The sequence below is a fragment of the Bos indicus genome, chromosome 22, assembly GCF_029378745.1.
Source record: "Bos indicus isolate NIAB-ARS_2022 breed Sahiwal x Tharparkar chromosome 22, NIAB-ARS_B.indTharparkar_mat_pri_1.0, whole genome shotgun sequence".
NCBI lineage: Eukaryota > Metazoa > Chordata > Mammalia > Artiodactyla > Bovidae > Bos > Bos indicus.
In genome coordinates, this window is record NC_091781.1 from 45,690,232 (window position 1) to 45,717,869 (window position 27,638).

The window sequence follows — 27,638 nt, forward strand, 5'->3', positions numbered from 1 at the left end:
TATCCATATCTATAAAATGACTTCGATTGTGTAAAAATATGTATACTATACACTCACACAGACAAAAGCCTGGAAGGAAATACTCCAAATGTCAAGCCTTATAGAACTGTTAGAGGTAGGAATGAGTTTTTTTTTTTTTTTTTAATGTTACTTTTAAAAATGAAACTTCTATGGGTGGGCGTGGGTTTAATAATGTGACAAAAATAAACACTTATGGGAAAAAAAAACTAGTTCATAACCTAAGCCACTCTCTTTCACTTTGCCTAGCAAAGGATTTTGCTAAATTTTCTACCAAAAAAACTTGACATGCAGACCTATCAAATAGATTTGTCACTGTCTCTTCAAAGGAGGAAATTCTGTTTCAAATTCATCCTTAGCCCAGAGCAGCTAATTTGATTTTATCAGTCATCAGCAAAGCCCTTACATTAAATAATTTATGCATTTTTTAGCTCCATCCCTACAGGGCAAGATTCAGGGCTTAATGGAAACCATCACACCATTAGACTGTTAGGGCTCATCTAACATGTTGGCTTTGAGAAGCCTCAAGCCTGAAGTATTGAGTGGTCACTTAGAGCATGTTTATTTGATCTGACAGCACTCGAGAGGAATGCAGAGGTGGAAATGAGACAAAGGAATCACGAAGTGCACGTCCCAGCCAGGGGATAGAAGGTCTGGGAAAAGATGCAATCACATGAGTGGCAGAAGCAGGTGTAAAGACGCTTTTCCAGCGAATGTCCATGGAGGGGATGTTTTCACAAAAAAATTAACTAATTGCCAGCACCGAAGTACTCTCCTGGCTGCAAGACATTCCCGGATCAGCCTTCTTCTCCCGGGCATCTGCTGTCTGCAAAAGCCTTCCACTATCTGTTTTTCATTAACAAACTCATCTCCAGCCTTATCTAAAATCATACCTGGGCTCACTCTTCTGCACCTCTTCATTTTGCCTTCTTTCTGTTCCTGGCATTAGAACTGAATTTAATTTGTTCATCGTTAAAGGGCTTTTCATCACTAGATTTCTCGGGAAGTTCCGACACTTGGTATTTATTCCCCTGACAAGTCGGTTTTGAGGATGAATCGGATGTAGCTTGTCAGGCGCTTTGAAAACAAATCTCCTTGCAGCTAGGGAGTTGCCATGAGTGGTGTTCCCGGCTTTGTTTCAGGATTCAGTATAATTCTGAGACAGGTAGCGAAACAAGGAGCCATTTTATTTCTAGAAATATCATCTTGGTTTCAAATCTGTTGGCGACAGTAATAACAGTAAACACACCACAGGGATACCTTAGAAATACAAGGGCTCCAAGGATTCAGGCGATGGTTTGTATTAAGAGAGATTTATAAGAAGCTGGGATAAAATACAGATGCTGGAATAAAACCTTTCTACAGAAATGGCAGAGAGGAAAGGGTCCATTAGATTCCTTAAAAAGTCATTTCTCCGGTTCATCTAAACTCTGTTCATCTACACTTACCAGGAAGTAAAAAATCAATGAAGGAGAGGATACAGGCTTCTAGATGGAAGATGAAGCTCTGGGAATCTAACATAGAGCGTGGTGATTATAGTTAGCAATAACATATTATATTCTTGACAGCTGTTAACTGAGTAGAACTGGAATGTCTCTAACACAAAAAAAGGAAATGGTAATTATGTGACATGATGGAAGTATCTTGCTTACAGTGGTAATCATTTTGCAATGTATTAATTATATCAAATCAACATACTGTACATCTTAAACATGTACAATGTTGTATGTCAATTATATCTTAGTATAGCTGGAAAAAAATTTAAGTGAAGAAGGTGAAATCCAGTGCTCTACAGCTTTTATCTAGCTAGAACAGGCAGAGACGGCAGGCTACAATCTCATGAGCAACTTACCACTTTTTGAACAGCCTGTACCAGAAGTCACACTGTATGTAGAATATGAACAAAAGCCACACCCAACAGGTAGAGATGAAAAAAAAAAAGCACAGAATCTTTTCTGTTCTAGAAATCCTCAACTTTCAGACATCTTCAGGTGTTTCTGAAATTGACAATCCACCTGGCCTTCCCTATGGCTTTGCCTACTGCTGGCAGAACACGCACTGCCCTCTAGTTCTGTGATCCAGCTGTGGACGCTCAGCAGAGCATTCATCTCCACCCCGTGCAGCTTCACCCAGGGGGACCAGCCCAGGGGCACGTGTTGGTAGCTTATATTATGTCTTATTCATTCATTCATTCATTTGCTTGGTTGTTTAGGGTGGAGTGAGGGAACCACCTTATTCATGATCTTTAAGAACAATTTTACCCAAGCCATGGATTTGGGCCAGATAAGTAGTTGATGGGCTCTCTAGTGAGCTAACCTTAGTGACGGTGCTACTCAAACATACTCCGTCACCATGGCCATTACTACAGGTGGGTGGCATCCTCTGCTCACATCTCAGTGCAGAAGCTTTCTCCAGCTTTGGTGTGCAGCTCAGTCAATGGAGGCGTGTTAACAATGTCTGAAGTCAGGTGCAATGATCTGGACTGTGACAGGATTCCCAGGTGATTCTGGTGATCTCATTAATTCATTCCAGCACTGGCAGAGTGGTTTTAAAGTCAAAGAACAGGGGATCTACCTTCCATGGTTCTTATTGTTTCATTCTGAGTGCATCTCTCACACTCTAACTTTGGTGCCTCAGTCCTCCGGGGCACTTTCAGCAATCACTGTGCTCCTCAATCCTTGGGAAAGAGCTGTCTTTTCCCTCATCTGCAAGTGGCATTTGTCAAGACAGGTTGTGCCCTATGTCTCCTTTCTAGTACCACCATGGCCCTTCAGATTTCTTATATTAAAGGCAAGAAAATTAGGATCAGAGAGTCCTGAAATCAAAATCCAGCTTACAAATTATTTTCTAGCCATGTGATTTGGGCAAGTTCCATAAGCTTTTCCTGCTTCCCTGTCTGTAAAATGGATGGTAACATCATGGAGTTGCAGTGACCTATAGAAAGAGTGTGTGTGTGTGTGTGTGTGTGTGTGTGTGTGTGTTCAGTTGCATCCGACTTTTTGCGACCCCATGGACTGTAGCCCGCTAGGCTCCTCTGTCCATGGAATTCTCCAGGCAAGAATACTGGAGTGGGTTGCCATTCCCTTCTCCAGGGGACCTTCCTGATCCAGGGCCTGAACTCACATCTCCTGTGTCTTCTGCATTGTAGGCAGATTCTTTACTGCTGGCCACTGGGGAAGCCCATAAAAGAGTTAGTGCATGCTTATATTTGCTGAATGAATACAAGTTTGGCACAAGGAAGACTCCATATGCTAACTAATCATTTTCAATATTCTTGTTGTTTAATTCAATAGGTGTGCATTGTACTTTCACTATGCTTATTATTGCTTTTGAATTGCCCTTTAGGGGAATTTTTCATTTTCTTCCCAGACAGAAGTGTTTTTAGCTTACATTAACATTTCCTCTTGCCTTAATGTCTCCCTTTTGGATCATTGTAAGTTGTTTCCATCTTCTCTCATAGCTTTTCCTTTAAACTATTTTGCTAATATTTTTGCCTTTTTTTTTTTTTTTTTTTCTTCTTCCAATTCGACATATCCCAATTCTTGCCACAGGTGCTGGAAAGAGAACAGTAACCTTTAGTAAGCAAGTGACTGTGACGTGTATAAGGTACATTCTTTCCTTTCAATTAAAGGGCACTCAGCTAGGGCCTCCTTCTAATAGGGAGGTAAATCAGCCACGTTTCTGAGAAACAATTAGTTACACTTACATTTTCATTGAATTTTCACTCCTCCAGGTTCATATACGTTGTCTGCCACTTTCTTTTTTGTTATCTTGTGCTTATGTAATTCCCCCCACCCCCTTTCACTGTTACCTTCTCTATTGATTTACATTAAGCTTGGTTGGTATTTCTTTGAAAAGAAAACACAAGCTTGCTGGGTTGGGAGGTTTTTCCAAGGCCTCTCTGCTCTAGTAAAATCCTATATATGTAGGTTCTGCAAACCAACATTATTTTTGCTGTACAAACACCACGCGCGTGTTCTAAGACATGAGCCCTCTGTGTAAGATCTTTTCGCACATGCAAAAACAGCTGACATGTCAGCACTTCCACAGAGTGAAAACAAGAGGATCCTGGTTCAGAAAGGTCAGGGCTGTTCTCTGCAGCAGGTGCCCCGTGTACCTTGACCTTCATCCCCAGCAAGAGCAGTATGATGCTGGGTGTTCCAATTTTATACATTCTTATTCATAGTCCGCTCCCAAGAGTTTCCTCAAATTCTGAATTCCTCCAATGGGACAAGTGTTAGTTTTCTATTGTTATGTAATTATACCACCGCAAACTTAATGGCTCAAAACAACAAATGTATCCTGAAGTTTCTGTTTGCCAAGACTTCAGGCATGGCTTTAGATGGATCTTCTGATTAGAGTCTCAAAAGACTTCAGAGTTTTGGCTGGGGCTGTGATCTCACCTGGGAATTGTCTGGGTAAGGATTCACTTCTAAGCTCACTTAAGTTGTTGGCAGAATTCAATTCCTTCCTCTGATAAGACTGCACGCTTCTTGCTGGCTGTCAGTCAAGAATGTCATCAGTTTCAGGAGACTGCCCACAGTTCCCTGCCATGTGCAGTTCCCCAGCAAGGTCTCCTAACTCTTCAAAGCTAGTGAGGCAGAGACAGAGAAAGAGAGGCAGAGAGAATAAATGAGCTGTATGCTAACAGAAGCATATACAACTCAAATGCTGTATGATTTCATCAAAGTGTGTTTCAGCAGAAAGGAAATACGAATAGAAGATCATACTTTCAGTACTAACAGTGTGGACATATCTGGGTGATAAAGTATGAATAATCTTGTTTAAATTTTTACATATTTTTACATTCTAAATGTTTCCAGGAAACATGCAAAAGTTTTGATTTTAAGTTTAACATTCAAACTAATAGATGCACATATTTTAAAAAGTAAAACAGCACCCCAAGGTTTTAAGATAAAGACAGTAGGCTTTTGCAGCTCCCCATCTCATCCCCAAATCCCACTTGCCATAGAAATAATTTCTTCTGGTGTTCTAAATAAGAAAAATATAAAGCTATTTTTTTTTCCATGCTGCATATTATCCATTGACTTTTTAGAGAGATGAAGATTTAGTTCTCCTTTTCCAGTCACCCCATTTACATGCATATATTTCTCTTCTCCCCAAATCTCTAATACAGTATAAATACTTATGCACAAATACATTTATTATATTATTAATGTTATTAAGTGCTCCTCATTGATAGCACATGCGGTACTATGATTATGTGTTTTATTTTCTAGAGAATTCTGTTTTTCTTGGAGTTGAAAAGCACCTCACTTTTATCTGTTGTTTCTTATCTACCTAGCAACAATTAATCCTCAAACTCTCTAAAAGAACACTTTACCTTCTCTCAACGTGGCCATGCATATCAGCTAAATTGATACCTAATCCTCCAATGCTGCTTTCAGAAGACCAATGCCATTCTGACGCCTGAATCTTGACATAAGACCCATTATTCTGTCCAGAAGCTTGTAGGATGTTTTCTTTATTGTAATGTTTGAAACTTCATGATAATATACCTTGTTATGAGTTATTTTGTACTCGTTTGGTTGAACACCAGATGTCCCTTTCAATCCGAAAACTCATTATACAGATCTAAGAATTTTTTCATATTGTTTTGAAAATTTCCCCTCTTACTTCTCTCATCAACAGGCCATAAGAGTTTTTGTTTATTTAGTTGGTTTGATTTAGCTTTGTTTTTACTCTTATAGAAATGTGACAATGAACAACCTTGGCCATACTTCCTTGTACTCATTTGTAAATTTTTTTGTACAGTAAATACTGAGATGCAAAGTAAAATTTCTAGATTATAGAACATATATTTTCAAAGTTCATGCAAGAAATGTACACTTCCAATATGGATAATTAGATCATTTTTTTCATAAATGAATAATATTTTCAGTGCTTAATTACAATATGTCCACATGACAATATCACATTTTGCTTTTAATAATGCTCACAACTTCAGTTTTTATACCCTCCCCAGCCAGTTTCTGAGTCTCTCTTGTATGGAAGAAAAAACACATAGAACCAGTTCATAATCTCAGCTTTACAACTCTTTGTAGTTGCAGGACTTCTCAGCAAGACCCTCTCTGGCCTCAATTTCCTCATGTGTAAAATAAGGAATAATATCTACTTCCTAGTAATATGGAAGGATTAAGTGAAATGCAAAAGCACAGTGCCAAGCACACGAAAGATATTAAAAACAATATTACCCCTCCCCTTAATTATCATCCTATGCATTTAGAGACAATGAGATACAACTTAAATCCACAGCATAACTATAACTGGAATTTATAATGATTCTGACTATACTCAAGTCTACATTTCAAAATCCAGATATTCCTCGAAGGTTATCTGGGGCCTGCCCCAAACCCTATCCTAAGAAGTAGAGCCTGGCCAAGTCTTTTAATGTGGACATCCCACTTTGTATATCCTAGCCCCCTCCTACTCCTGGGAGGGGTTTGACATTGCTCCTTTTCTACATTGATAGACCTACATATATTTTAGATGCAGAACAGGGGCTCATAGATAGGAAGAATGACTTACATTCCATAACTTCTTTTCCTGTCTCATTATCCAATCCATTTTTTATGAAGTTTCATGGCATAAAGTCACAGTGAACTAAATGATTCTTGCGTCTTTGATTATATCACAACTCAGGTAACAATCATTGCTTGAGTACATTACTTGAGCTTGACTTTGTAATAGTGGGTTTCCCTCCCTCCCCCCTTCTTCCTCCTTTCCCCACCTTATGCTATTTATTGAATGGCATGCATCCTTTGCTTTGACTCTAGCTCTCTGTCCCATGCCAGTGACAGGGGACAAAGCCAAGAGAGTACGGGGGCTTTTTGTCTATTTACTACTCATGTCTCTGTATCCTTCCCTTGACCTTGCCACCCCAGAATGTCCGTATGGAGTCTGGCAAAGAAGCCAGCTGCCCAGTCCTGCATTACGACCTTCATTACTGACTTATCCTCATGCTCAGGAAGTCTGACATAAACAGGCCAAATCAGAGCAATCCCTGCAGGAGCTTTGGGCAAGATCACAGGTTACATAGTGAGAAGGGGTGCACAGTGACATTCTAGAACTGATTTGATCATATCCCAATGTTCCAGAATGTCTTTTTGTTCACTTGTGTTTTTTGGTTTGACAAGAACAGTGGGATACCCACCTTACTATTTCTACTGGGTATTTCAGAAAGCAGTCAAAAAACATTTGGCAAGTGAAGATCAGTCTCAGCTCATTGAACTGAAACACCTGATCTTCGTGATTCATCCCTTGAGAGAAATTCACCGAACACCTCTTATGTGTCACGTATTGCCCATGGGCTTGAGAGACTCTTGTCCATGATACATTCCCCTCCCTGTCTTTCTCAAATCCCACAGACATGCCTATTTCTACTCCAGGGATAAAGCTTGAAGTTCTAGTTTATAAACTAATAAAAGTTATCATTCATTGAGCATTTAGAATATTCTAGACACTATACCGAGTACTTTGTCCACTTAACATACATTATTTCTTTGAATCTCCATTTAAGCCCCTTGAGATGGGTACTTTATCTTCATTTTGAAAGATGCAGAAAATGGAGTAGAGAGGTTGAATAACTTGCCCACAGACACACAGGGAGCAAGTGAAGATGCTAGGAAATGTGCATTCAGCTTATCCCTGTGACTAGCACCTCATTCTCCTGTATCAGGGGTTGCATCTCTCTTCAATACTGAAATAATAAGGATCCTCTTAATCTTAGGAATTCTCATCTCTTTCTAAGTTCTTCCTGAGAGACACATTTCTTTCAGAATCCTGATGTTTCTAGATTTCTTCTTAGATCCTTTTCCCATCCTTGAGTTCCTTCTCCAAACCATCTCTTTGCTAAAACACGATGCATTTTAGTAACTCATGGGTAATCTTTTCCTTAACAATACCAGGATGGTTCTTAATGTAGGATTTCCAGGAACTGAAGAACATTCTTTTGCTAATCAACTTCTTGACCACAACTGGTTGTGCAGATATGCATTTTTAAACAATGAATTGTCAGTTCAAAAAGAGCTTAAGTCAAATCCCATACAAGCAAGTATAGTTTTAACTCTAGAATCATTCCTTTGGGGTCTGTCCTCTCTTGGAACCTCAAGCTTGGGGTCAGTCAGTCAGTTCAGCCACTCAGTCATGCCCGACTCTGCGGCCCCATGGACTGCAGCACGCCAGGCTTTCCTGTCCATCACCAACTCCCGGAGCTTGCTCAAACTCACCCTCACACAAAAGGACGACACCTGAATATCACTCTGCTTCTTCTTCATCCTCTACCTTGCTTTCCAGGTAAAGAGGGTGAGAAAAGAAGAGGAAATCATCATTGATCCACTGATTTGTTTCAATGCATGTAGGCAGAAAGGCTGGACTCCACCCAAGTATGGGACAGACTTAAATCTGAAGCCTAATCTTAAATCTGATAAAATGGCACTTCTACACTCATCTGTTTGTGAAGAAAACAGTCCATCGAGATGCCCCAAGGAGGTGCACAAATTCTCTGAGGCCGAAAGTAAGAGAGAGTTTTTGTTTTTTTTTCCCTGTCTAGCCTAGCCTACCCTGCCCTCCCATCAAAAAACAAAAGAAAACCTCACAACAGTTCACTTGCTATTCCTGGCTCCATTTATTTATAGGACAGCTTGTAGCAAAGACAAGTTTTGCCTGGTTAATCATATAAAGGCTACTATATTATTTTCTTTATGAATTTAGTTTTAAAGCACTTGTCCATCTCCGTGGAGCCTCTCACTTTGTCTAATAGCTTTTGATAGTTCCAGGTCACAAGGCATTTTATTTCCAATTTTTTGCATTATTCTTCCATCATGGTATAGGAGGGACATCTATAGTCTTTGGAAATTAGCCGCCTAATGGAATTCCAAAGTGTGTGTGTGTGTGTCTGTGTGTGAGGATGTGTGTGAGTGAGTGAAAATGATTTTCTCCACCCAATAGCATAACATCTTAGTTTAATGTTACCCATGGAGGGAAACAGGAAAGAAATTAATGGATGAATTTATTATCATAGTTATTATCAAGCAACCACAAACCTAGGTCTAGTTTCATGACCAGTACTGAATCTATACTTGGCAGGGCTTCATCACTAATGGGAAATCTGACAAGCAGGCAGAGAGACCAATAGGATTCTAAAATGTTTTTTGAAATACCTTCTCAATATTCAAAAACGAGTTTATCTAAAACATAGCAAATCTTATCTTCTGTGCAAACTTGTACTCATGACTTATTGCCCATACACGTGGTGAATTAGCAAAGCATGCTCTACATTTGCTGACCTTTAATAAAGATAAATTCTCCAGGGGGGATAGATTGAGCCCTCCTTTGAAAATCTACTCCTGGGTTACTCCTGACCTGGGTGCCTCTCACATTTACAGGCAGTTGTTTGTGAGGGCCCCTAATCATGAAAATAAATCAAAGGAGGAAGTCTTATATCTTTATAGAGAGACCACTGAATTAACATAATGCTATACTTACTAGGAAAGGAAAACATATTTTTCCTAATTTTATATGTGTACGTGTGTGTATATATACACATGTATATATACATATATTTCTTCCCCCCAACCCCATTGAAGTCTGGCTGAAAGATCTCCTTACACATTGAGTGAATCAAGTGGGGAATTAGTCCAGCTGGAATGCTTGCTAGAGTTTTGATAATGAAACCACTGCTGTGGCAGCGTTTTGCGAGTTTCATGTTGGGTTTTCAAACTCACAATAGGCCACCTAAAGAATTAACTTCAGGGCTAGTAAAGTTCAAGAACCAAAGGGCCCACAAAAGGACTCAGAGCTTGAAATCTGCAGGATATACTTGCACTAGTTGTTATGTTTGAGTTTTATGTCACCTCTGATGTAGATGCCACAGGAATTGTTTTTCATGTTTTACAAGGGAGGAAACTGGCTGCTAGGGGTCGACTGGCTTGCTCCAGGCCAACTATACCAGTGGTGACAGAATGACAGTTAGAACCTTGGTCTCACATCACAGATGTTTCGAACACACAGAAGAGGTCTTCGCAATTCAGCAAGAGGGACAATCACCTGTCTAATGCATCTTAGTGTCCCCAGCTTGCAGTCTGGAATAAGTTACCAGAAAACCAGTTGCTCAATAAATGAAAGCAGCAGCAATTTGCAAAAAGGAGAATAAAGTAGTTATGGCCATGGTGTGCCATGTTCTTAAGTCTCTCCCCCACCTATTGCAATGTAACTCATCGTCACTCACATGGCCAGTATTAGGAAAGCATGACCGCCCTGGTGTGTTATGGGCTCTGTCATAAGTCATAGGCCTGCAGTTTCTAAACTTCCTTCCAAAGTCCAATTCACAGGCTTCAGGCACTCACTCATGTGTACTGCAAGTGAACCATCAGCGACACTGATGGGGGCCAAGCTGGGAGCTGTAATACTCATCAGCAGTTACTTCCAACAGTATTAGCATTCAGCCAAACAGAAGTGCTAAAACACGTTCGCACCTAAGTGACTATAAGTCCATCAGTTAAATGTCAACAGGAAGTATCTGACAGGGATTAACATATTACAAACCCTAAGCAAAAAAATCACTCAGATTTCAAGAGACCTCAAGGTGGGAGACACAATAGCTATTCTCTATTTTTACATACAGCTCAAGAATATGTGATACATGGTGCCATTTCTTGAAAGGGCCTCAGGTCAAACACTCTGGAAACTGAACTCGGTGCAGCAGGCACTGTCAGTCAGTTCAGTTCAGTTCAGTCACTCAGTCGTGTCCGACTCTTTGTGACCCCATGAATCGCAGCATGCCAGGCCTCCCTGTCCATCACCAACTCCCGGAGTTCACCCAGACTCACGTCCATCGAGTCAGTGATGCCATCCAGCCATCTCATCCTCTGTTGTCCCCTTCTCCTCTTGCCCCCAATCCCTCCCAGCATCAGAGTCTTTTCCAATGAGTCAACTCTTCTCATGAGGTGGCCAAAGTACTGGAGTTTCAGCTTTAGCATCATTCCTTCCAAAGAACAGCACTGTAATTGGCCAGAATTTTCTTTATTAATTATTTCACGTGACAGGATGGAAGTTTGAAGCTCTTTACCTAACGCTGGTTCATTTACATCATTAGTATATCGCTAACCCCATTACCTAAGGGTAATGCTATTAGCTAATAAACTATAAGGTAAAGGCGGGTTGTACAAATACAGAAAGGTATCCTGGGATGAACTATTCTTACGTTTAAATATAAACTGAAACAATCCACTTCTTTTTCCAACCTCTAGACCATAGTCAAACTTTTTTTTAAAATGACTTGTAACAAAGATTATTTTTAATAAGCATGTCGTTTCTCGTCAGTCAAAAGCTTTGACTGTACCACCCATACATGCTCAGGCCCCAAATTCCAGGCATGAGCTAAGAAAATTGTAACTCACATACAAACCTCTCCCTTGCCCACCATTAGAATTTTAAGTCCCAGGCGAAGACTAGGTCTCTAGTTGAGTACAAATTTCAGTGGGATTTGGAAAAATCCTTTAAATAGATTTTTATTGGTTTTTAAGAACAGGGTTATTTTGTGTTAATAATGGGCATACATTAGGCTTTAGATAATTGCTTTATGTAACTTGGAGTTTTGGCTTTCAGCTAAATAAACACGCTATGTGTTCACAGGTGTATTGTCCTCAAGGGCACTCCGCTTTTAAGGGTGGCAGCTGTTGCCAAGGTGTTGCTGATACAACTCTGCGTATAATTTATTGGAAACAGGTGCTAGCTCATGATGAAGATAGACAGGAAACTAAAGCAGACAACATGTTTAACCACCATTAAAAAAGTTCAGGTTCAGAGAGACAATGTGTCTGAGATATTTGGGGGATGTTGCCAGCATCCCAGAGCAAGTTTAAAAGCTCCTGCGGATCAGCATAAGGAAGAAATTGTACATGAATTTCAAGCAGCCCAGCCTAATGAGTGCCTGATGCTATGCTGCCAGATTTAATTGATTACATGAAAAATTTTGAGTTTGTGTAAGGCTAGCAAAAAATTATGAAATACTTTCCTAAGCTAATTGTTAAAAATTACTTTCAAATGAGGTAATAACTGTTAGTTTTCAATGATCTGGACAGTGGATTAGGCTGTAATGTGTTTTCTTTATGCTCTGAGTATTTACTTTGGATTCTGTGTGGAGATCCTGCAGTGTTGGGACGAGCCCAGCATTCGTGTCCACGGGGCACTGGTACAGGTTAGGGCAATGAGACGGGAGACAGGATTTAGAACCGTGAGGTACAGATGCTCACCCTCCTTCTTTGGACGTTACTTGGCTATGGAGTCAGTCAGCAGGCTTGGGGACAGCTCCCATCTTCAGTCTTCTAGCACCGTGGATGAGTGGGAATAGCTGAAGTGGCCTCACTTCAGGACAGAGCCCTGGTGACCGAGTGTGCCGCGGGCTACCTTTTACTCCCTAGTAAAAAGAGGAGACATATCAACTCATGCTCTGAGAGACATTCTCCTCCTGTGAAGAGGCGTTTGTATATTTTCCCAACTAATCTCCAGTCTAATCGGTGTGCTACATAATACACATGTGAGATAAATATGCATACTAAGTGTAGCTGAAAAAGAAGTTGTTAAGAGTGCATGCACGGTTCTTCAACCTCAAAAACCTAAATATCTTGGCCATTTACATGTTTAAAAAATACCCACAGGCATTAGACCACATTACGGACTAATGGCCTGCCAAATTTCATTTTTGGGAAAAGATTCGATGTTTGAGTTACAACACACGAGTGCAAAAAAAGCAACTGAAACAACAAAGTTTGGTTAAAAACATTTCTTGACCCCCAGGCTCAGACCTCGTGTGCCAAAAATGCTGACAAAAATTTATACCAACACCAGCGGGCATGCACAGTTTAATATCTACTTTATGTGAAAAATCATTGACAATTTAATGCTTGCATTAATTTGAAAGAATTTTATGCAGTAGGTAGAAACTTTTACATTACCATTCCTAATCTCTACCAGCCGTCTTGTTCCCTTCTCAAAGGTAAAGTGAATGACAGGGCTGGAAAAACCAAATCTGCTGAAGGGCCTGAGCTGCTGCTTTTATCACCCTCCAACAGCCCCATCCCGACCAGAAAAGCAGGAATTCGGCTTGTACGCTGCTCAGAGCCTTCAACTGAGGTTTTAGCTTAGGAAAGCAAATAGCTGATGTGAAAATAAACCTTTATTAAAAAAAAAAAAACTTTATAAGGCCCCTTTATTTAGAGGGAGAGTCATTCAAATAAATACACCGTTAACAAACTCCTATACTGAATAATAATATATACTGTAGCAAGTGATGAAACGGAATCCCACAAAACAAGTGCTGAAATCCGATGATTGATTATCAAACCTACAAGATAAATAAACTTTCTTCAATTAATAGCTAGTCTCAGGGATGAGTTTCCAAAGAAAGGTCCTGCAAGGAAAAGCATCAGTTGCAGAGAGTCAAATTCTGAATTCAGCCAGACTGGCTTGAAACACAGCTCTTTCCAGTGTCTTTATGAGCTTGAGGTCATAGGGAGATGAGTAAAACTCACTGAAGGAGAAATATGCTTTCTCCATCTGAGCTAATGAATTATCCTGGCCATTTGGGACCCATGGGTCTAAGTATCAGAAGAAGCTATTTTTCATTTATGAAAAAGGGAATTGAGAATCAACCTTGTTTCCTTGAATGCGTTTCTTGCCAACAAACCAATGAAAGCGCCCATTCAGAAAGTTTTATTCTCTAGCTTTGGTTTTCTAAGTTTGCATCCTTATTCTTCTTTCCAAGTAGATACAGATAGCCCAGTCAAAAGTCTCTTATTGATTTCGGAAGGAAGCTGACTTCTTGTTTGTAACCAGCCATGCTCTGGTGTCTCAGTGGCAGAGTTACAGGGAATAACAAGTAATGCGAAATCCCAGATGACCAGCCGTGCTCCTATAATCTCCGTCCCTATTATTTGTCAGGGTCTTCATTTTGAAACAGTGAAAGAAATATCTATCCAAGGGTTGCATGAATGCTGCTTTGTGACTGTGCTTTATCCCTGATCTTCAATAGAGACATTTCCACGGAAACAACCATACTGCTAGACTAGAGTCATGGGCGTCAGGAGACTAAAGCTTACATGTCTATTGGTCCATCTGATCATCCATCCATCCATCCATCCACCCATCCCTTCACCAAACTGTGCTCTCTTTGCTCAGTTTCATCTTACAAGGACACGCTTAAGTCTACTCTCTTCTAAGGTGGTGTATTAGGCATGCCTTTTAATTTTGATTCTCTCACATCTTGGGGCCTCGTTGACACTGGAACAGACTGCTCCTCCATGGGTTAGATAATCCCTAGATACTTTAAACAACTCATAAGGACACCTTTATATGCAAACCAACCAGTGTGAAGCCCTTACTTCAACCACTTCTGTCACACTATCCTCCTGCCCTAATCACCCCAGGGCCAAGTACCAGACAACTAGGGGCAGTCCCAGGGCCCTAGGGCTAAACCAGAATTATTCAAACCCACTTAGCTTCCTTACCGTGCTTCACCCACTCCTTCCCATGGACACCAATCAGGTTTCTTGCCCACTTTTTCTTCTTCCTCCTTCTGTCTCCTGACGGACTCCAGTGCTTCCCCGTGTGACCCTGCATGGTGTGGGATGTCCCTCCTCTTGGGAACTATAAGTAACAAACTATCTTTTCAATGGAAGCTGTATCCTGATCTGTTTGATTCGTTATACCTGAATAATAATGAAATCTATATTCCTAAACAGGGGGGATAAATAAGTATATTTACGTAAATATATGAGCTTCCTTTGGAGCCTCAAGGAATTCTATTAGAATAAAACTAGCCCTGGAATCAGAGGTCAAGAAACCTAGTCCTGGCCACATCATATGCATCACTGAGTGGTTTGGGCCAATGGACAGGGAAGCCTGGTGTGCTGCAGTTTACGAGGCTGCAGAGTCGGACACGACTGAATGACTGAACTTGGGCCAAACCCTGTGACCTTGGCTGAGGTTTGGTTTCCACTGTCATCAACGTGGACAATTTCTATTTTTCTGGAGTCTTACAAATGTCACACAGATATGCATACATGAAAGATGCAAGTATGTGATAGGAACAGAGTTGAATCTGTTACTATTCCCTTACATAACCTGTCCTTTCTTGGTTAAGTTTTATATACACTGCCTCCCCACTGAAGACACTCCCTGAGCATGATCCCCATGTTGCTGGTGGGGATCACAAGGAGGCCCATTTTCATGCTCTGAGTAAGTGGTAGTTGAGGGTAGTGGCTGAAAGCACAGACAGTCCAGACAGATTCCTTGAGGTGACTGCTCACCTCACTGACTGGTGATCATCGAAAAGTTACTACGGTTTTCTGTGCCTTGGTTTCCTGATTTGTAAAATGAAGATAAAATTCTCTACTTCAGGGAACTGTTTTGAAGATAAAGTGAGTCACATAAGGAGCAAATAGTTGGTGTTCTTTGAATACGAGTCTTTATTTTTCGGGGCTCCAAAATCACTGCAGATGGTGACTGCAGCCATGAAATTAAAAGACGCTTACTTCTTGGAAGGAAAGTTATGACCAACCTAGATAGCATATTCAAAAGCAGAGACATTACTTTGCCAACAAAGGTCCATCTAGTCAAGGCTATGGTTTTTCCTGTGGTCATGTATGGATGTGAGAGTTGGACTGTGAAGAAAGCTGAGTGTGGAAGAATTGATGCTTTTGAACTGTGGTGTTGGAGAAGACTCTTGAGAGTCCCTTAGACTGCAAGGAGATCTAACCAGTCCATCCTAAAGGAGATCAGTCCTGGGTGTTCATTGGAAGGACTGGTGCTAAAGCTGAAACTCCAGTACTTTGGTCACCTTATGTGAGGAGTTGACTCATTGGAAAAGACTCTGATGCTGGGAGGGATTGGGGGCAGGAGGAGAAGGGGACGACAGAGGATGAGATGGCTGGATGGCATCACCGACTTGATGATGAGTCAAACTCACTGACATGAGTTTGAGTAAACTCTGGGAGTTGATGATGGACAGGGAGGCTTGGAGTGCTACGATTCATGGGGTTGCAAAGAGTCAGACATGACTGAGCAACTGAACTGAACTGAACTGAAGTTAGGAATAGGAGCAGGTATGGAGTAGTAACAGTCCCTCAGGTAAAAGTACTAGCAGAATGCTCATGATGGTAAATCTGGAGGCACCATCATAGTATGCTCCTGTTGTAGCCAAGATGTTGTGGGTCAACTGACTTCCAAGGAACCGGGCAGCTAGTTTAACCAGGCTACTTTTGACATAGACAAGACACACCTCTTAGCTAGAACTAGACCTCAAAGATCATATGGTGACACAACTTCAAACCTCAACAATTTTACTGTTATGAATGAGATTTAAAAAAAACAGTACTAAGTCCTGTAGGTTTATGAAAGGATGACACTGGAACATATGAACAAGTTTTAAAAGAAAAGCAAAAATGTGATATCTGAGCTGACTTTAACTGAGGCTACTTTGAGCCAGACTGTCCTTCCATTTGATTATGAAAGCTGAATGGCTTTTCCTTTGTGCACTGCTCAATTCCTTCTTTACCCTGTCAAGAAACTTTCTCCTGGCAGACATTTTCAATTATGATGGGCAAAATGATAAATAGTTCTCACAGACACTAGAATAATAACCAACAGATAAACGACTGAAACGTGTACATGCTGATATAACAGAAGCACTTGGACTTCAGAGTTAATCTGACCTGCATTTGGATTTAAACTGGTGGTGCTTCTGAACATTTGCCTTCCCTAAGCATTGTGTCTACATCAATAGGACAGTGGTGGCTTGCAGGGTTCTAACCTCTGGCTACATAAGAACAGCAACCATGACAGTTAATATTCACAGAGCACTTACCACTAGCCAGACACTGTAATCTCATTTTAACCCAAGCAACAACCCTAAGGTGGTTGTTGTTATGTTATTACTATTACTATCATCGCAGTTTACAGTGGAAGTTCTTGAAGCACAGAGAGCTAAGGTGACAACTGCAGCCAGGATTTGAAGCCAGGAGGCCTGGTCTGGAGCCTGTGTCCTTATCTAAATTTTGTGGTCTCCCAGGAATATCTCTCAGAGCGGTCAGTGCACATTTTTATTGATTGCAATTTGCTTTGGGGACCCTCTAGCACAGGGAGTATGAAGACCCCTCCTATCCCATCCCAACCTTTTCCTCTCATGGCTCCACTGCTGCCCACCCTCACTGCTAAGCCCCTTCTGTCACCAGCTCATATCTCTGGAAACACAACACTCCCTACACTTTCAAATTCAGACTTCAGGAGCTGGTGGAAATGGGGGACTCCGAAAGGGCAGAGAGGGGGCCGGCTGCCTAGTGAAGGGGCCCAGGGAAACTTGGAAGCAAGGCCAGTATGAGTCAATCAGTCAGCAAGTATTTATTTAGTGCTAGGCAGCTTGGGGGATACAGAGAAATTATAAGACGCCATCCGGTCCCTGGCTGGATTTCTGGCTGGGTTCCCCGAATAAGAACCAGGCCCAGAGCTGGGGCCTGCTCAGCCCATGGAAGGCTGCCATGGCCTGTGGGGCGGTTTGCCCTGCAGAGCAGCCCCCAGTGAAGGTGAGAGCAGGAGCTGGGAAGAGAGGGCCAAGGAGTCCCTGCCCCTGCAATGCCACACACCAGGAGCGAGTCATCTCACCACTCAGGACCTCAGTTTCCACAGATGTAAAATGAGAACAACATCAGTACCTGCCCAGTCAGGTGTGGCCAGGTGTGAACAAACTGATGCATAAGAAGGGCCTGGCATTGGGTTGGGCACACAGCATGCTCAACACAGGCAGATTCCTACTGAGAGGCAGGGATTGCATGAGACAGTACCAGTCAGTGCCATGGCAGCCACTCAACCAAGGTGTGCCTGACAGCGCTTCTCTCTGGGGGCTCCCCTGACAAGACAAGGATGTTAGTGGCACAGACTTTAAACGTTTGGGAACCCTTAACCAGCCGGGGACAGAGCTGGTAAAGAAACACTCCCCCTTCCATTTTTCAGGCAGACAATCCTGAGGTGTGTTCAGCACGACAGCTCTAGGGGTTGGACTGAATGGGATCAAGCCCTGCCATGCAGGCAGCTGGAACACACCCTCTGGTTTGCTTTTCCCCTGCCCTGGTGTACTCTCTCTGCTCCTTGCGCATTTCCCAGGACCACTCTTCACAATGAATCCTTTTCTTCAGACACTGCTTTGTGTGGGGGAAGATGGAGGGGAGTGGCTGTGACTTCACAGTACAGCAAAATGGTCAAGAGCTGGGATGGATATGGGCGGGGCCAGACCTGCCTCTCCTCGGCACTGGCTGTGTGACAGAAACCAAATGTCCCTGATCCTGTGTTTTGCCATTGGTAAAATGCAGCTATGGGTAGTCCTGACCTCAAGCCATTATTCTGAGGGTTGGAGGAAAGAATGCATAGAAGTGCTTAGCCTATGCCTGCTGCAGAGAGCTGGGTTCCCATTCTGTCTGGGTTTCCAGGAGCAGAACTTGAGACCAGGTCTCATGGGAAAGTGATCATCAGGAGCAAACAACATAGGAACGTGGAAGAGGGAGGGAAAGGAAGCTGAGCAAAGACATCAAGCAGAGCTGCATCAAGGGTAATATTGACCAGATCCCTCGCGGAGCTCTGGAGACAATGTGGACACGCCTCAGAGGGAGGCGGCATCTTAGTGCAAGTGGCCAAGCGCTGAAGTGGAAGGTAGCGTTGACAAAGAGGCTTGAGTGCAGGTTTGGGGATGTACACGGGACACTGTGTACAGAATTAATAAAAGGAAGGGATGATAACAGGATCCAAGGAAAAATGGTGGACACCGATCATGTCTGCCACAGCATACTAGCGGTGGTGATGTCAGGGTTATTATACTCCTGTTTTTTGTAGAAAAGCCTTCTGGATTAACAACAGAAAAGCCAGGCTTTAGAGCATGCGCAGTGCCAGTTTCCCTCAGGCCTTTTCTTCCTGGAACTCATCTTCCCTAAAGTTCACACAGTAATGGCCTGTCCTCTGAAGCACCAGCCTTCTGTATGGGTCTCCTGCCATATGTCAATGGAAGCTCAAAGATTTCCCTGTTCCCCAAAGCATGAGGAGGGCTGCCTCGAGATGCCTGAGGATGGGAGCAGTCATGCTTTCTCTCTCTCTGAAGCTTCACACACTCAGGATTCTCTCTATGTCTCTGCTGAAAACTGGGTGGGAGGTGGGGAGAGGGAACGGGCAGGAAGTGCAGCAGGGAGACCAGGCTGGAGCTGGAGGGTGGCTGCAGTCTTTCAGAGAAGAAGTGATATGGTCTGGACACAGGCAGAGGTGGGAGGAAGTCAAGTGGGCAGACCTGAAAGTTATTCACTGATTGGCTTGGTAGGAGGGGATGAAGCCGACAGGAGGTATTGAGACGGATGCCCTGGCCACCATGTTTTACATTTGAGTAACTGAGTGACATTCACCAGGATGGGAAACCAGAGGATAAGCAGATTTAGGGTTGAAAGGCAAGACCAGTTTGGGGCCCTTTTCACTTGAAACGTATGAGACACACAGGCAAATAAAACTTTCGTTAGACAGTTTTATAGTTTTATAGCTCTGTAGGTCAGCAGCTTAGGGAAGACAACTTGGTAAAACTACAGATTAGAGTTCTGAAAAGAGTCTGGGCTGGGCCCTACCACCACAGAAGAGCAAGTGAGTGGTGTGGCCTGGCCCATAGTGGGACCTAAGGGATGAGCACACCTGCAACATGTCCCATCTCTGTAGGTGAGAGCTTGGACTTGCTCTGCATTGCTCCCTTCAAAGTCCTTCCACAATCTTAATGCTCCTGGCAATGGAGTATCTGAAAACTATTGCTGACAAGGCATCCCTTTGGGAGAACATGCTCAGGGAAGGGTGGGGGGCTACTGCTCTTCCTGCTCCCCAAATTCTCCCTCCACCACCCTCCCCCTGACATTGCTGGGGAGAACAGCCCTTCTCGGGTCTCTCTGGCAGAGAGCTCAGGTACTGCTTCCCTTCATGGAATGAATGCTTTCAAATTCTTTAGTATCTCCATGATTCTCAAGACCCAGTCAACCTCTTTTGTTGCTCTCTTGAAACTCTAGTACTTTCTTAAAATCACTGATCTCAGCTCATGCTTAATACTTTCCTTCATCTCATGACTTGCCCACCTTGACTACCAAATTCAAAACTCTGCATTTGTTCACCATCAGATCCCCAAGGCCTTACGTGGTGCTTTCTGGCATGGGAGAAATTCAATAACTATTTATTGAATGAACGAGTCTCTCCTCAGTCCTTCTCTACTCTTGAAAACTTAGGTCCCAAACTAAGAATAAGTATTCTCAACAGTATAAACCATCCTGCTTCCTTATTCTTCTAATTAAAATCATATGAAGCGCATCTACTACTTCTCTTCCCTGTTTCTCTGTTCAGCTGTATGTGCCGGGCCATTCTTGGTTTCCAGCGTGTTCCAAGTTTCCCGTTGGGTAGCTCTGAGGTCCACCTCTCCTCAGGCAGCATTATTAAGCCTGTGGGATTTCTCAGTAGCTTCAGATATGGACAGTCAAAAGTTAATCCACTGCTCAGGTGTGTCAGAGCCTGAAGAAACTTTAATTACAGAAAACATGAAGATTACCGAAGGTGTTTCTAAGCTTTCCAAATGATGTATCTCATCTGGAAAATTTCAAAAAGGCTGTCCACGTGGTATATTCCATGTTACATAACCCATGTCCAACACCCTTGCTCATGTTCCCAGATACTCTACAGAAAAAATGTTCCAGGACATTTTTACCCCAAAGTATCTGGAGTCCTTATGGAAAATCTTCTCAAAATGTTCGTGTTTATGCCCAAATTTGACATGTGAACCTTTTCCTTCGCTTCACTCTTCAAACATGCTTAGGCTTATGCTGTCTGAAGATTCCTTTAGTCATTGGCCTGCCCCATGTCAGGTGGTAATCACTACTTTAAAACATTGAGATTAGTGCAGTAAAAAAGATTTATGAATATTAATTCATTTTATAGCAGGTCATAATGTGAGCCGGAGAACAAACAGAGTATGGTTTCATTCCAATGTTTTACTGCAAACAAGAATGAGATTGCGTGTTGTGGAAAATATTAGCTGGAGATGCTGGTTTGAAAACCAATTTGTTTAGAGGCTTTGGCTGTAACTTGCCAGACACCCTGAATTTGTGGAGAGTCTGTTCTGGAGAGTAAGGATCGTGAATTTTATAGCTGTCATGTTTTTCATAATCAGCAGCATTATCCAAAGAATTTAAAATATATATATTCTTACACTGCAAGCCACAGAACACTGAAGTGGCTGGGATTAAAGGAAAGTCCTTTCCAAAGTTTCTAGAGCTGTAGTGTACAAGACTGCGTTGTCTTGCTAGCTGATCACTTCTCCACAAGTCAGCACACCTCCACTACCAAAGTACTTGCAAACGTCACTGAAGTGTTGCATTCAATGGTCTCTCCTCACCCTTGCAGTACCTGACATCCTTGGCTCTTTTTTTCCCTAACTTGCTTCCCTTGGCATCAGCAAGGGAAATCCTAAAAAGCTGTGTAACCACAGTTAAGGGAATAGATTTTGGATTTGGCCAGGTTATCAGGGTTAAAATCCCAGCTCTACCCTTTACCAGCTACATGACTTTAGACAAGTTTACTAACCCAGTGTCCTCATCTGTAAAATGGGTTAAAAATAGTACTCAAGACGAGTGAATGATTCAAGGTATATAAAGTACTCAGAACAGTGCCTGATACATAGTAACTGCTCAATTAACAGTGCCACTGTTTAACTGATGATATCACAGGGGCAAGAGTAAGTCTGACCCCTGCCTGATAACTCTGTCTATGATGTAATTTCGAGGGGAAATCCTTCATTCAGGGCCATGGATTTATCTCTTTAGGGTTTATGTGTTGGAATCTGGATTAAGAAGCTTCTCCTAACTCAAGGTTGTAAAGATTTTGTCTACATTTCCTTCATTAATTCTATACTTTTAACATTCAGTTTAGTTCTTCCTCCATGTACAGATTATTTTATTTGGTGTGAGGAAATAATTTAAAGTAAAATTTCCGTGGAGTGATGCTACTTTTCCCATGCTCTTTACTGAATACTCAGTCTTTTCTCCCAGTGTTTTGTAATGCTTCTCTGTAATATGATGCCCTCTGTCCCAAGGGTTTCAGGAGTCCATGGGATGCTCTAATCTCCTCCCTTGGTCTACTCTTCTGCTCCTGTTTTATTGCCATACTGTCTTAATTACCATACTGTCTTAATTACTATTGCTTTTTAATATGTCTTAATAGAGGAGAGTGAAATAGTTGGCTTTAATCTCAACATTCAGAAAATGAAGATCATGGCATCTGGTCCCATCACTTCATGGGAAATAGATGGGGAAACAGTGGAAACAGTGTCAGACTTTATTTTTGGGGGCTCCACAATTACTGCAGATGGTGATTGCAGCCATGAAATTAAAAGACGCTTACTTCTTGGAAGGAAAGTTATGACCAACCTAGATAGCATATTCAAAAGCAGAGACATTACTTTGGCAACAAAGGTCCATCTAGTCAAGGCTATGGTTTTTCCTGTGGTCATGTATGGATGCGAGAGTTGGACTGTGAAGAAAGCTGAGCACCGAAGAATTGATGCTTTTGAAGTGTGGTGTTGGAGAAGACTCTTGAGAGTCCCTTGGATTGCAAGGAGATCTAACCAGTCCATCCTAAAGGAGATCAGTCCTGGGTGTTCATTGGAAGGACTGATGCTAAAGCTGAAACTGCAATACTTTGGCCACCTCATGTGAAGACTTGACTCATTGGAAAAGACTCTGATGCTGGGAGGGATTGGAGGCAAGAGAAGAAGGGGACAACAGAGGATGAGATGGCTGGATGTCATCACCAACTCGATGGAAATGAGTTTGAATGAACTCTGGGGGTTGGTGATGGACAGGGAGGCCTGGTGTGCTATGATTCATGGGATCACAAAGAGTCAGACATGACTGAGCGACTGAACTGAACTGAATATGTGGCAAGAAGAATCTTCCTACCCTCCTATTTGAAAATATTCTTTGTCATTCAAGAAATTTTACTCATCCATATATATCTTAGAGAGTATTTTCAAAAAAATGCTTGAATTTTTTTATTGGAATTTCATTGATTTTCAAACTAATTCAGTGTATATTGATTGGTATCATTTCAATATTTACTTGACCCAAACCTTAGGCATGATATACATTGACATAGGTCATTGTTACCATCTTAGAATAAAATTTAAAATCTTTCCAGAAAGAGCCTATGCAATCTTTATTGTATTAGCTAGTAGATAATTCACAGTTTTAGTTGCCATTATAAATTTTCTTATTGCATTTTCTAATAGGAATTTGCTTTAGTAGGTGCCCACTAAGGGTTTTTATAATTTAATCTTGTTTCTGGAAAGCTTGCTGAACTGTCTCACAAATTCTAAAGGTTTTCTTCTAGTTCCTGTGGATTTCTATGTAAAGAATATTTTTTCTTGTCCTTTCCAATTCAATATTTTTGTTACTCATTTATCTTATTGCTTTTCCAAATACTTGGAATAGCAGCTGTTACAGAGGTAAGTTTTATCTTGTTCCTGACTTTAAAAAGTGCTTATAAAATTTCTTTATTAAAATGATGTTTTTCAATGGATTTTTGGATGATAAACTTTATCACATCATTTCTAGTTTTCTAAGATTTTTTTTTTTCAGAAGTGGATGTTGGTCTTTATCACATGCTTTTTCTATTTCTATTGTGACCCTGCAGTCTTTTATTCTGTTTTTTAGAGTGAATTATATAGCTAGTTTTTCTTATGTTGGGCCATCCTTGGATCATCTTAATATACTTTTGGAAATAAATAGGTAATATTTTATTTAAGATTTTCAAAATTAAGTTCGGACGTTAAATTGAATTATAGTACTTTTTTTTTTACTCTTGAACTCTTTTCATCTGGTTTAGCTATTAAAATTATACTCGCCTCATGAAATGAGCTGCCCAGACTGCCCCTATTTTCAAATTTCTAAGATAATGTGTATAAGTTAGGAATTGTGTATTCCTTGCCTCATCTATACAGCTTTCTGCAGCTGCCATTTATCTTCATATTGCCATGTTACTTGTTTCGTTGAAACAGCTCTGTTGTCCTTTTCCTCCCGTCTTTAGAGGATCATTTAGCTTATTTATTTTTCAATCTTCTTTATTTTCAGAAGGTATTCAGAGCTAGACTTTGCATTCTCAGAACTGTGTTAGCAACACCCAGCAAGTGTTGGCATGCGCTACTTCCATTTTATTTACTATAGAGTTACTCCTTTTGTCTCCTTGTCTCCCCAAGTTCTACCTGACAGTAAATTTTCTGTCTCAGTTTTTCTTACTTTATAAATACACTGATTCATATTTTTAGCTAACTCAGTTTTACTTATTTTAAATTTTATTACATTGTAGTTAGAGAACATTGTCTGATAATAAGAATTAGAAATATATTGACATTTTCTTTTTGTCTCTAGTATGTGATTTCTTTTAATGACCAATCTGTTCTTTAAAAAGTATGCAGTCTATGTTGGGGTGCAAACTTTAATATAAATTTATATGCATGTCAATTATTTTATTACTGTCTTGTATATTTTAAATATTTTAAATTTATTTTTTATATTCTAGTCCATTCTTATTGAATTCAATGATCAGTTTCTGTGAGCAGTGATTTTTAAATCTCCAAAAACTTTTTAACTCTCTCATTTTTGTCATCTTTGCCTTATGTACTTTGCATGATTGCATTTTGCTGCTGGATATATAAATTGTGGTGCTGGAGAAGACTCTTTGAGAGTCCCTTGGACTGAAAGGAGATCAAACCAGCCAATCCTAAAGGAAATGAATCTTGAATATTAATTGGAAGGAAAGATCCTGAAGCTGCTCCTCCAACACTTTGGCCACCTGATGTCAAGAGCCTGCTCACTGGAAAAGACCCCGATCCCAGTAAAGATTGAAAGCAAAAGGAGAAGGGGCCAGTAGAGAATGAGATAGATAGCATCACCACCTAAATGGACAGGGATTTGAACAAACGCCAGGGATGGTGGAGGACAGAGGAGCCTGGCATCCTACAGCCCATGAGGTTGCACAGAGTCAGACAGGACTTAGCAACTGAACAATGACAACAACAATATATCTATATCTATATAAATGCAATCTCTCTCTCTCTTCTTTATGATTTAAAAAACCTTATATTGTTTCTATTACACTAGGAGATAAATCCAAAAGATACTGCTATGATTTTATGTCAAGGAGTGTTCTGCCTGTTTTCCTTTAGGAGTTTTATAGTATCTGGTCTTACACTTCGGTCTCTAATCCTTTTTGAATTGACTATGCCAAAGCCTTTGACTGTGTGGATCACAATAAACTGTGGAAAATTCTGAAAGAAATGGGAATACCAGACCACCTGACCTCCCTCTTGAGAAACCTATATGCAGGTCAGGAAACAACAGTTAGAACTGGACGTGGAACAGCAGACTGGTTCCAAATAGGAAAAGGAGCACATCAAGGCTGTATATTGTCACCCTGCTTATTTAACTTCTATGCAGAGTACATCATGAGAAACGCTGGGCTGGAAGAAGCACAAGCTGGAATCAAGATTGCCAGGAGAAATATCAATAACCTCAGATATGCAGATGACACCACCCTGATGGCAGAAAGTGAAGAGGAACTAAAAAGCCTCTTGATGAAAGTGAAAGAGGAGAGTGAAAAAGTTGGCTTAAAGCTCAACATTCAGAAGACGAAGATCATGGCATCTGGTCCCATCACTTCATAGCAAATAGATGGGGAAACAGTGGAAACAGTGTCAGACTTTATTTTTGGGGGGTCCAAAATCACTGCAGATGGTGATTGCAGCCATGAAATTTAAAGATGCTTACTCCTTGGAAGGAAAGTTATGACCAACCTAGATAGCATATTGAAAAGCAGAGACATTACTTTTCCAACAAAGGTCCATCTAGTCAAGGCTATGGTTTTTCCAGTGGTCATGTATGGATATGAGAGTTGCACTTTGAAGAAAGCTGAGCACCGAAGAATTGATGCTTTTGAACTGTGGTGTTGGAGAAGACTCTTGAGAGTCCCTTGGACTGCAAGGAGATCTAACCAGTCCATCCTAAAGGAGATCAGTCCTGGGTGTTTATTGGAAGGACTGATGCTAAAGCTGAAACTCCAGTACTTTGGCCACCTCATGCAAAGAGTTGACTCATTGGAAAAGACTCTGATGCTGGGAGGGATTGGGGGCAGGAGGAGAAGGGGACGACAGAGGATGAAATGGCTGGATGGCATCACTGACTCGATGGACATGAGTTTGAGTGGACTCCGGGAGTTGGTGATGGACAGGGAGGCCTGGCATGCTGCGATTCAGGGGGTCTCAAAGACTGAGTGACTGAACTGAACTGAACTGATGGTGTTAGAGAATGTTTTTATTTTCACTCTTTTATAGGCATCTGCTCAGTTTTCCCCAAACCACTTTTTGAAGAGAATGTCTTTTCTTCATTGCATGTTCTTGCCTCCCTTGTTATAGATTAATTGACCATATGTGTGTGCATTTATTTATGGGCTTTCTATCCTATTCCATTGATCTAAATGTTTGTTTTTTGTGCCAGTACTGTATGGTTTTGCCTACTGTAGTTTTGTAATATATCTGAAGTCAGGGGGCCTAATTCCTCAGCTCTGTTTTTCTTTCTCAAGATTGCTTTGGCAATGGGTCTTTTGTGTTTCCATACACATTTTAAGGTCTTTGTTCTAGTTTTGTGAAAAATGCCATTGGTAATTTGATAGGAATTGCACTCTGTAGATTGCCTTGGGTAGTATAGTAACTTTCACAATACTGATTCTTCCAACTGAAGAACATTGTAATCTTTCCATTTGTCTGTGTCATCTTCGATTTCTTTCATCAGTGTCTTATTAGTTTTTGGGATACAGGTCTTTTGCTTCCTTACGTAAGGTTATTCCTAGATATTTTATTCTTTTTGATGCAATAGTAAATGGGGTTGCTTTCTTCATTTCTCTTTTTGAACTTTCATTGTTAGCATATAGAAAGCAACAGGTATCTGTGTATTCACTGTGTATCTGACAATGTTACTGAATTCATAGATGAGCTCTAGTAGTTTTTTGGTGGATTTTCAATGCAAAGTATCAGGTCATCTACAAGCCATGATGGTTCTACTTCTTATGTTCCAATTTCAATTCTGTTTCTTTCTTTTTCTTCTCTAACTGCTGTGCCTAGGTCTTTCAAAATGATGTTGAATAAAAGGGGTAAGAGTGGATATTCTTGTCTTGTTCCTGATCTTAGAGAAAACATTTTCAGCTTTTCAACACCGAGTATGATGCTAGTTGAAAAGATGTTCAACATCACTGATTATTAAAATAAATGCAAATTAAAGCTACAATGAGGTATCACCTCATACCATTCAGAATTGCCAACATCAAAAAGTGTACAAATAATAAACGCTAGAGATGATATAGAGAAAAAGGACTCCTGCTACACTGCTGGTGGGAATGTAAACTGGAACAGCCACTAGGAAGAACAATATGGAGGCTCCTTAAAAAATTAAAAACAGAGCTGCCATATTTGGCTTTGTTTTACTAAATAATTTACCTGG

At 41.1% G+C, this 27,638-nt stretch overlaps 1 long non-coding RNA gene across 1 annotated transcript; it reads right to left on the reverse strand.

Annotated features, from left to right (window-relative positions):
• Nucleotides 1–455: 455 nt before the first annotated feature.
• Nucleotides 456–12,453, reverse strand: LOC139178702 (uncharacterized). The gene is made up of 3 exons (XR_011563188.1): nt 12,294–12,453; nt 4,422–4,609; nt 456–3,572 (listed from the first exon to the last, which is right to left on the reverse strand). It is a non-coding gene; the product is annotated as an uncharacterized lncRNA (long non-coding RNA).
• Between the last annotated feature and the right edge of the window lie 15,185 nt (nt 12,454–27,638).